Source organism: Natator depressus, chromosome 6 (genome assembly GCF_965152275.1).
Source record: "Natator depressus isolate rNatDep1 chromosome 6, rNatDep2.hap1, whole genome shotgun sequence".
Lineage (NCBI taxonomy): Eukaryota > Metazoa > Chordata > Testudines > Cheloniidae > Natator > Natator depressus.
Genome location: NC_134239.1, coordinates 5810583 through 5820377, shown reverse-complemented (window position 1 = coordinate 5820377; position 9795 = coordinate 5810583). Strand labels below are relative to the sequence as shown.

General features: G+C 47.8%; 1 pseudogene; it reads left to right on the top strand.

Moving 5' to 3' along the window:
• Nucleotides 1-276: 276 nt before the first annotated feature.
• LOC141989235 (up-regulator of cell proliferation-like) lies at nt 277-4643 on the top strand (annotated as a pseudogene).
• Nucleotides 4644-9795: the final 5152 nt, after the last annotated feature.

Sequence of the window (9795 nt, the reverse complement as noted above, 5' to 3'; positions counted from 1 at the left end):
CAGCTGGCTCAAATGTGTCACCATTGCTCAAGATGAATGGGGCTTGGGCACTGCTGCTGCACACACCCCTCTAAGTGACTGTCACTAGCAAGGGAAATTCAGCACTGAGGCATCTATGATTTTTGCTGAGTAATTACAATTCCCTTTCCACTATAGCTCAAATATCAAAATAACATTCATATTTGGCAACTTCTTCAGTTTAACAAAGTGTTCATATTGTATCACCTTTCTCCAGAGAGACCAAAAGCCCTTCAGTACATCGAGTCAGAGTTAGAAATGGAGAAATACATAAGCAGAAAACTAAAGCTGAGAGACATCCTGGAAATCACCCCAGAAAATCTAAAGAACTGGACTCCTCAGACAACAGGAGATTTACCTTGGCATTTCCTGAGGAAGCTCATGGCTCTGAATGGGATGGTGAGAAGCATAAGCCTGGAGCACAGGACACTTGATAATGAAAAAATAAGTGTGGAAAAAGAGGAGCTGGAAATTCATGATGCTATTTTTTGTGATAGTGACACAAACACCAGAGTTTCTCTGCACCCCCTCGATGTTCTCTGTGCTGTTCTGCTTTGCTCAGAGAGTTTCCTACAGCAGGAGATTCTGTCCAAAATGTCCCTGTGCCAGTTGGCCCTCCCTCTGCTGCTACCTGCCCTCGACACCCCCAAGTGCACCCTATTGCTGTGGGCCATGAGGGACATTGTGAGGAAGCGGAGGCCGCACTCCCTGGCAGAGAACAGAGGGTTCAGGGAGGAGAGCCTGGTGCTCATGTCACTGCCAACCATTTCCTTTGTGCAGATGGGGAGCTGCAGCTTCTCCAAGTCACAGTAACAAATCTGCGTGGAGACATGGAGTCGCACCAGTTGCAGTTTCACTTTTTAACAGTGGTCTCCTCAGCGGTGTTCATTGTTACTGAGAGCATCAGTGAGAAACAATACACTCTGTTATCATCTCTGCAGGAATCAGCCACTAAATACTACTTCATCTTCAATAATCAGGCTGGGAAAGCCAAGGAAACGCTGGAATTCCTGAAAAAGTTAGCCTCGATGCTGAAACTGAACAAGTCACATGTGCTGCACAAAGGAAGTGCCACAAATAAAGCACAATTTGTGAAAGCTCTACAGTCTGCAATAGCGGCCATAACGATCTCTTCTCCCAAAAGAATGAACATAGAAGCCATGGCTGAGACAGCACGTCAATTAGGCATCCAGGTAGATGAGGATAGCAAGGAATGTCAGACCGCAAGCACATATGCAAAGGAAATCACTGCACAAATCAAAGATGTGGCAAAGTACAAGAGGGAAAAGCTGAGACTCTAAGGGGAGCCATGGAGAAACCTGGCTGAAGTGGAAAAAGAGCTGTGCCGAATCAGAAAGCAAGGAGACACTCCACTTGAGAAATATAAATCTCAGCTGAAAAAGAAAGTAATGGATTTACGTGCTCAGCAGAATGAACACGACCTTACTGAGGATTTGACTACATTCATTACTGGAATAAAACACCGACCTCACAGGGAGAAACATTACTTCCTGAAATGGATGAAGTTTCACTTGGATAACATTACTAGGGAGAAACTTTCGAAACCACGGGATCAATATAAAGAAAAATTCAGAAATTCAAAAGATGAGCCCCAAAAGTTTGCAGAACTAGATAAATTAATCTCTGCCAGTTCCTTAGGAGTGGAGCATTTCATGCGCGAGTTGGGGCAGTTTTGTGAAGCTGAATGCTCAATGGTTAAAGAAGGTAAAATGGCAGAAAACCAAGGGAAATTCACCTGTCTCCCAGGCATAGCAGCTGACCTGATGCTGGAAGGGTTTCCCATGGAGCTGATTGATGGAGATGCCTCCAACATCCCACTGCAGTGGGTAACAGATGTTCTGACTCAGCTCCATGCCAAGCTGGGGGGAAGGTCCAGAATGCTAGTTCTAACGGTGCTGGGAGTGCAGGGTACTGGGAAATCCACCCTCCTCAACATCATGTTCGGCCTGCAGTTGGCAGTGAGCAGTGACCGATGTACACGAGGAGCCTTCATGTCACTCATTAAAGTGGCAGAGAACTTTCAGCAGGAGCTGGGCTGTGATTTCATCCTGGTGATAGACACAGAAGGCCTGGAAGCCCCTGAACTGGCCAAGCTGGAGGACAGTTATCAACATGACAATGAGCTGGCCACACTGGTGATTGGACTGAGTGACATAGCTATTGTTAACATGGCCATGGAGAGCACCACTGAAATGAAGGATGTTCTGCAAATTGTGGTCCATGCCTTTCTCAGAATGGAGGAAATTGGGCAGAAACCCAACTGCCAATTTGTGCATCAGAACGTCTGTGATATGTCGGCGCGTGAACAAAACATGAGGGACAGGGATCACGTCTTGGAGCAGCTGGATGAAATGACCAAAGCTGCAGCAAAGATGGAAAAGAAAGGCCTGGAGATTAAATTTTCAGATATCCACAGTTTATTGAATGGGTGAGGAGTCTGTGGAATGCTGTAAAACATGAGAACTTGATCTTCAGCTTTAAAAACAGCCTCATCGCTGAAGTCTTTAACCAGCTGTCTGTGAAGTATGCAGAGTGGGAATGGGATTTCTGCAAGGAGATGCATCTTTGGGTAACTGAAAAAGAAACTTTCATCCAAAATCAGCCACCAGATAAACCAGACACCAATGTTTTAACCAAACTAAAGACTGAGACACAGGAAAAACTGAGGCATGAAGCAGTCAAGATTTTGGGTAATTTAAAAGAGTATTTTGAATGTGGAACAGCAAATCTGCACCTGAAGGAAAGGTACAAAGAAGATTTTAGGAGAAGAGCAAATGGTCTGAGGAATGAACTGGAGAGTTATTCATTGAGTAAGTTGCAAGAAGTGATTGAAATTAGAAAAGCCTAACATAAAACAGATGCTATAGTGTCCAAGTACAAGAGAAAAATTGAAGAGAAAGTTGACAGGCTTCTGAACCATTGCAGGGAAAGCAACTGCAAACTAAATAATGAAAAACTAGAGGAGGAATTTGACAAGATGTGGACAGAAACATTGTCAGAATTATCAGTCCTTCCTTTACAGAGACGCAACATAGATAAAGATATGGAACTTCATCTGCGAAGAGACCTAGCGAATAGGGGGAGTGCAGTAATGCAGAGGTTAAAGGATGTCAAAAGCTTGTCTACTTATAAAGCAGAACATTTCAAAATGGAAAAGAAATACTTACAACGAAATCTGTTAAAAAGTCTGAAACCACCACTGTCAACTGTGAAAGATTTCTTTACACAGGAATGCTGGCTTAAAACAGAGGCTCTTGTTAAATCCATACTAGATGAGTGCAATAGTTACACTGAAAGAAAGGTAAATGGCAAAGCAGATTATGATGAAACATTGCAGAGTGTTGTTGCGGATGATTGACGAGCAGCTTCAGCAAGCGAATGTTCAAAACCTTCTCACCAGCGCCTGCTTTGCAATTGACTTGAAGCTTCGCATTTTGGGGGATGCAGCTCATGCATTTCAGACGATGCATGAAGAATTCATTAAAGAAAATGATCCTCTGCAGCGTCTGGGGAAACTGAACCCTCAGGATCTCTCCACATTCAAAGCTCTGTACTGAGAGAAGGATGAGTGTCAGGACAGGGCCTGGAATTTCTGTGATCAGTGTCTCAGACCTGCTCTGGTGGCCTATGTGAACAAGAGACTTGGGACAGAAATAGTGGATGATTTTCGCAGCAGTGAAGACTGTACTGAGTACAGCACCCAGAGCTTTTTCCAATTCTTTGTTCTGGAGAAGCTGTTGGAAGAAAATGACTTTAACAGTTATGTGAAATACACAAGGAATTATGTGGATTTTGTCAAAACCTGGATACAGAGACACTTGTTAACACACTACAGAGAGAAGGCAAGTTTGGGAGATTTGGAGAAAAGGATTTTATTCTCAGTAACCAAGAAACTCAGCGATGTTCTGAAAAACTTCAAAGGTGAGAAGACAGAGACAGTCTCTGCCTTTTTAGACAACTTGTGTGAAAAGCTGCAGCAGGATCTAGTCATTCTCAGGGACAGTTTCGAGGTGATACTGTTTAAGAACACAGCAAGTGCAGACCAATTTTCAGCTTTTATAGAACAGTTTATTCCTGATCTGGAAAAACAAGTTTTATCCACTTTTGAAAATCTGGACATTGAGTCAAAACTCTCAAAACTTTCAGTGAAGCCCGAGGATGAGATCTTCAGGCGAGTGTTTGGCTGTGGGAAGCAGTGCCCATTCTGTAAAGTTCCTTGTGAAGTAGAAGCCCATGGACATAAGGAGCATTCTGCATCAGTGCATCGACCTGAAGGATTAGGGAAATACCAGTGGAATGAAACAAGGAGACTTGTCTCTGATATATGCTCCTCTTCTGTGGATTCCAATAACACATTCAGATGTACAGAGACAAAAGGGGAGTTTCATCCTTTTAAAGATTATCACAATTTTTTTCTAGACTGGCGCATCCAGCCAGATTCCAGCATCACGGCTTCCCATGACTGGAAGTTTGTTTTCAAGGAATTCAAGCACCAGTTTGCTGAGGAGTTTGATGCTCTCCCTGCCAATCTCCCTGAGGACTGGGGTAAAATAACCAAAGAGCAGGCACTGGAGAGCCTAAAGGAAGCCTTTAGATCGAAATAAAAAACAGGCTGAGAAACTCTGTTGTGAGTGGAATGTTACAGAAGATAATTTTCATTAAATGTTGCATTTGAAAATATCCCATATCTTCTAAATATGGAATGTTGTTTCTCTATTAATATGATACTCAGTTTGCATCTTCCAAACAGATAAAGAAAGATTTTTTTTTTTTTTTACATTTCATGTCACATAACAATTTATGGCACAATTAAAGATGTGGAAAGATCCATATGTGGAGTTTCTGCATCTTTGTCTTCAGGAGCAAATGACTAAAATCCCAGCTCTGTCCTCACTACTGCATTTTGCTGGTCCAGTGACCTGCAAACGTCTCCCAGATGAGTGTTGCCTCCTAAGAGCCCCCAAAATACCAACCATCCACTTCTGCTACTTAAAGCATTAATAACCTGTGCTTTTGTGGCTAATCTGACGTGAAACAGCCTGGCCCTGATGCTCACCCTCCCTAGGGAAACACATGGGAGGGAAAAAGCACTTCAGAAACAAAAATGAGGGAGGTTTGCAGCATACCGTAATGGGGAAGGGAGGGATGCAGCCAGCAAACCCAACAGACCCCGAGGATTCAAAGGGAATCACCACAAACCCAACAGACCGTGAGGCTCCAAGGAAAACTCACCCCATCCCTGGGAATGGTCTTTCCCTCTGACCTGCTCTCTGCCCCACACACCCCCTCACACATGGCAGTATGGCTATTCCCCCTATGATTGCCTGCTACCTTCTGCATGGGGGGTGCTGTGGTTAGAAACCAGGGAGGGCAGTTAGTGCTGATGAGAGATTAGGGTGACCAGACAGCAAGTGTGAAAAATCGGGACGGGGTGGGGGGGTAATAGGAGCCTATATAAGAAAAAGACCCAAAAATCAGGACTGTCCCTAAAAAATCGGGACATCTGGTCACCCTATGAGAGATCTAGGATCCCAGGTCAAATGTCACAAACTGACATTTTGGCTGATATTTCCCAGGGTCTCCTGCCCTCTGCATGCATGGCATGGTTTGGCCCAGCTCAGTCTGTAATATCCCTAAGGATCCTTCCAGATGAAAGTGTCTATAAAGACATGTGAGAATATTACAGTAATTCCTGGTTTTTTAAAACTTTGTTTTAACATTGCTTTAAGGGAGCTGTGACAGCCAAGCTTCACTGCCCTGACAAATACCTATGATTTGGCTATTTACTGTCCTATGATTTTTGCCTGATCTCATTTGCGTGTTATCAAGATACTAATTGGAGCAACTTCCTTCTGTGGAGAAGCCCAAATTGACCTAGAAGCATAGATTTCATTTAAAGGTGAATGGAATTTATGCTCATAAATGGTTTAGGTGCTTTTGAAAAATCCCACCCACTGACAGGTTGTGCCCCATGTGCACCTGCTATACTGGGAGAAGAGACCATTCAGAATAGAATAATAAAGTGTCTGGAAGATTGTGAGGGGATTCAGGGGCTTTTGCAGAGGATGATCAGGACAGAGGCCAGGTTGAGAGTTTAAAAATAGACATAAAGCTCCCTGATTCCAAACTGCTCAGAGGTTGCACGGAGGTAGCTGGGCAGATATTTTAGTTTTAGCCTTGTCTCACACAGACCCCTCAGTCTCCCTCTCTGCTCTGCATTTTCAGTTGTTTGTACTGTCTGAAGTCATAAAGATTCCTGTGCCTTCAAATAACAAAATCTGAGACTGGAGAGTGTCACAGAGCAGATGCTGGGAGAGAGGAAGTGGTTCTGGCATGACAGTGTCTGGGACAAAACCCAGACTTCTGTTTCTTTAAGGGCCCAGGATCCAGAGCTTTGTAGTGTAGGGTGGGGCCAGGCTCCCTTCTCTCTCAGCCAAACAGGCTGAGACTTCAGGAAGGAGGGCAACATATAATCTCTCTCTTCCCTCCTAACATGAGGAGACATTAGCAGGGGGAGGAAAGTTGTGGGTGCTCGCTTCGCCTGGTGCAGGGGAGAGGATTAAGGTCAGCTTTGGCCTGGCCCCCCAGTGGCAAAGGGAGAGTGGAAGGCTGTAATGCAGCACAGATGCCTGGCAGAAAAGGTCTGTGTTATACAGCTGGTGGTTTGAGTTCTGTTTGATGGAAAGACTTTGTTCCCTGTCTGGGTGGAGTTGGGTGACTGGTTGTTGTAAGCAGTGATGAGATGCCAAAATCTTAACAATGAGTTCCCTCCTCACCCCACGAGGGGGTTGTTGCCCACCCCCACCCCCCGGGACTCCTGCCCCATCCAACGCCTCCGTGTTCCTTGATGCCCCCCCCCAGGACCCCTGCCCTATCCACCCCCCTCCCCTGTCCCCTGACTGCCCCCAGAACCGGGCAGGAGGGTCTCATAGGCCATCATAGTGGGTGCCCACCCCACATCTAAGAGCCAGAGGCACCTGCAGGGGGGCGAGGTGGGGAGTCCTGGAGGTGCTTACCTGGGGCAGCTCCCAGGAAGCATCTGGCAGGTCTCTCTGGCTCTTAGGGGCAGGGTAGCATAGCTGGGGGGGAGCAGCCGCTCCCCCACTGATCACATCAAAAGTGGCGCCTTAGGCACCGACTCCCTGGGTGCTCCGGGGCTGGAGCACCCACCGGCAGCTCCCCACCCTCGGCCCAGACCCAGATCATCTCCGCTCCGCCTCCGCCCCTGAACGCGCTGCTCTGCTTCTCCACCCCCGACCCGGGTTCCCGCAAATCAGCTGTTCACGCGGGAAGCCGGGGAGGGCTGAGAAGCAGGCGGTGGCTTCCCGCTCAGGCCAAGGGTGGCAGAGGTGAACTGGGGCGGGGAGCGGTTCCCCTACGCCCCCCCCCCCGGGTTACCTGCTGCGGCGCGAGCGGCCCTCCTCGCTCCCCCCCGGCCCAAGCTCACCTCCGCCTCCCTGGGTCTGAGCAGGAAGCCGCTGCCTGCTTCTCAGCCTGCCCCGGCTTTGCACGCCAACAGCTGATTCGTGGGAAGCCTGGGGGTGGAGGCGGAGAAGCCAGGGGGGCGGCATGTTCAGAGATGGAGGTGGAGTGGAGGTGAGGTGAGCTGGGGCCGGGTGCGGGGCGGGGAGCTGCCAGTGGGTGCTCTGCACCCACCAATTTTCCCCTTGGGTGCTCCAGTCCCAGAGCACCCAGGGAGTCGGCACCTAAGGTGCCACTTTTGATGTGATCAGTGGGGGGAGCGACACACCCCCTGCTCTCCCCCTAGCCACGCTACCCAACCCCTAGGAGCCAGAGGGACCTGCCAGATGCTTCCTGGGAGCTGCCCCAGGTAAGCACCGCCGGGACTCCCCACCTTGCCCCCCAGCAGGTGCCTCTGGTTCTCAGGAGTGGGGTGGGCACCCACTATGGTGGCCCAAGAGACCCTCCTGCCCGGTTCTGGGGGCAGTCAGGGGACGGGGGGGGTGGATGGGGCAGGGGTCCTGTGGGGGGGCGTCAAGGAACGCAGGGGGCTTGGATGGGGCAGGAGTCCCGGGGGGCGGGGGTGGGCAACGACCCCCTCGTGGGGTGAGGAGGGAACCCGTTGTTAAGATTTTGGCAGCTCATCACTGAGTACACATCACACGATCCATTGTCTACAGCCAAGCCCAAAGATGCAATCCACATTTGCTCCAATCCCTCAGATAGGGACAAACACCTACAGGATCTCTATCAAGCATTCTTACAACTACAATCCCCACCTGCTGAAGTGAAGAAACAGATTGACAGAGCCAGATCAGTACCCAGAAGTCACCTACTCCAGGACAGGTCCAACAAAGAAAGTAACAGAACGCCACTGGCCGTCACCTACCTACAGTTCATACAGCACATGGTGGCTAGTACTGCATATTCCCAGCCTTTAACACTCACATGGGATTTTGTTTGAAGACACTAGGATGCTAATCCCTAAAATGTTACAGGAAAATATTGTTGAAAGTTGGGCAAAATTTAGTTGAAGCTGGTGGGGTTACTACTGCCCTTCGTTGTAAGCTGTAAGAAACACTGAAGCTCCCGTATGAAATAATAGAAGCCTCCACCTCAAACACAGGCACATGTCACCACTGAAAACAGAGGCACAAGTGAGGACAATTCAGAAAGCCAGACACAGCCTGAACAAACATGAGAGTGCTGCCCTGAGACAAGCCTAGAGAGAGAAAAGTTGGGCAGAGTGCTGGCTGAAAGGGGCTTGGAGCTGTGAGCAAATAAGAAACTGTCTCCTCTTTGATTACTGCTGTGTTCAAGGAAACAGGCCTTCATACATTCTTGTAAATAAACAAGATTGCATCAAAGAAATACCTGACATCATCAACTTCTCCCCCAATGAAAAACAAAAAACATAGGACCCAGAACTTTGCCTTAACAGCTAAGGTCAAAAGAGAAAAAAGTTTATTAGAAAGGACACATGACGGTCATTTAGGGACTGAAATATCTAGGAGAAGGGCCAGAGTTGTTTTATACCTGCCTCAGATGAACACGGCATTGAGGAAGCTCTCAAGGCTCATCACATATGCCAGGTATACAGGTCATGTCAAATGAAAGAGCCCACGCTGGTAGCAGAGGAAAAAATGGCCCCCTGCCACATAAGAACGGCCATACTGGGTCAGACGAATGGTCCATCCAGCCCAGTGTCCTGTCTGCCGACAGTGGCCAGTGCCAGGTGCCCCAAAGTAGACAGACAGTTATGCAATCCTCATTTTGGTGCTGGTGTAGTACCTGTATGATGTGCGCACAGGAGGGGGGTACCACACAGTCTTTGGACAGTCCCCAAATTTCTGTTGCCTCGGTTCATTTCACAGTGCTTCTGATAGGTGCCTGACCCCTCCTCCTGGTGTGCTAATTAACAAAGCTACTTGGCAGTGCCTCCAGTGAGACAAGGGGCTAAACACACTGCAGCAGTGGCTACCACACTTGAACTCACAGTTCATTCAAGGTCACACAATCGAACAAATTAAAACCAGTAACTATAAACTGTGTGTAAGGATTTGATTGAAGAGAAATACATGATCAGTAAAAAGAATGCTTTTTAATTACTCAAGGTTATGCCAGCAGGCATACTAGGTCATGTGAACACTTCTCCCCCAGTGTTCCTACCCAGTAGTGTCTCCTCCCTCAGTTCTGTCCATCCCCCACATCTCAGGTGCCCCGATGGTGCACATGGACATGTGTTGCAGGCCTGAAAGGAGATGCTGTAAGAAACACACTTCTTTATATTGGGAA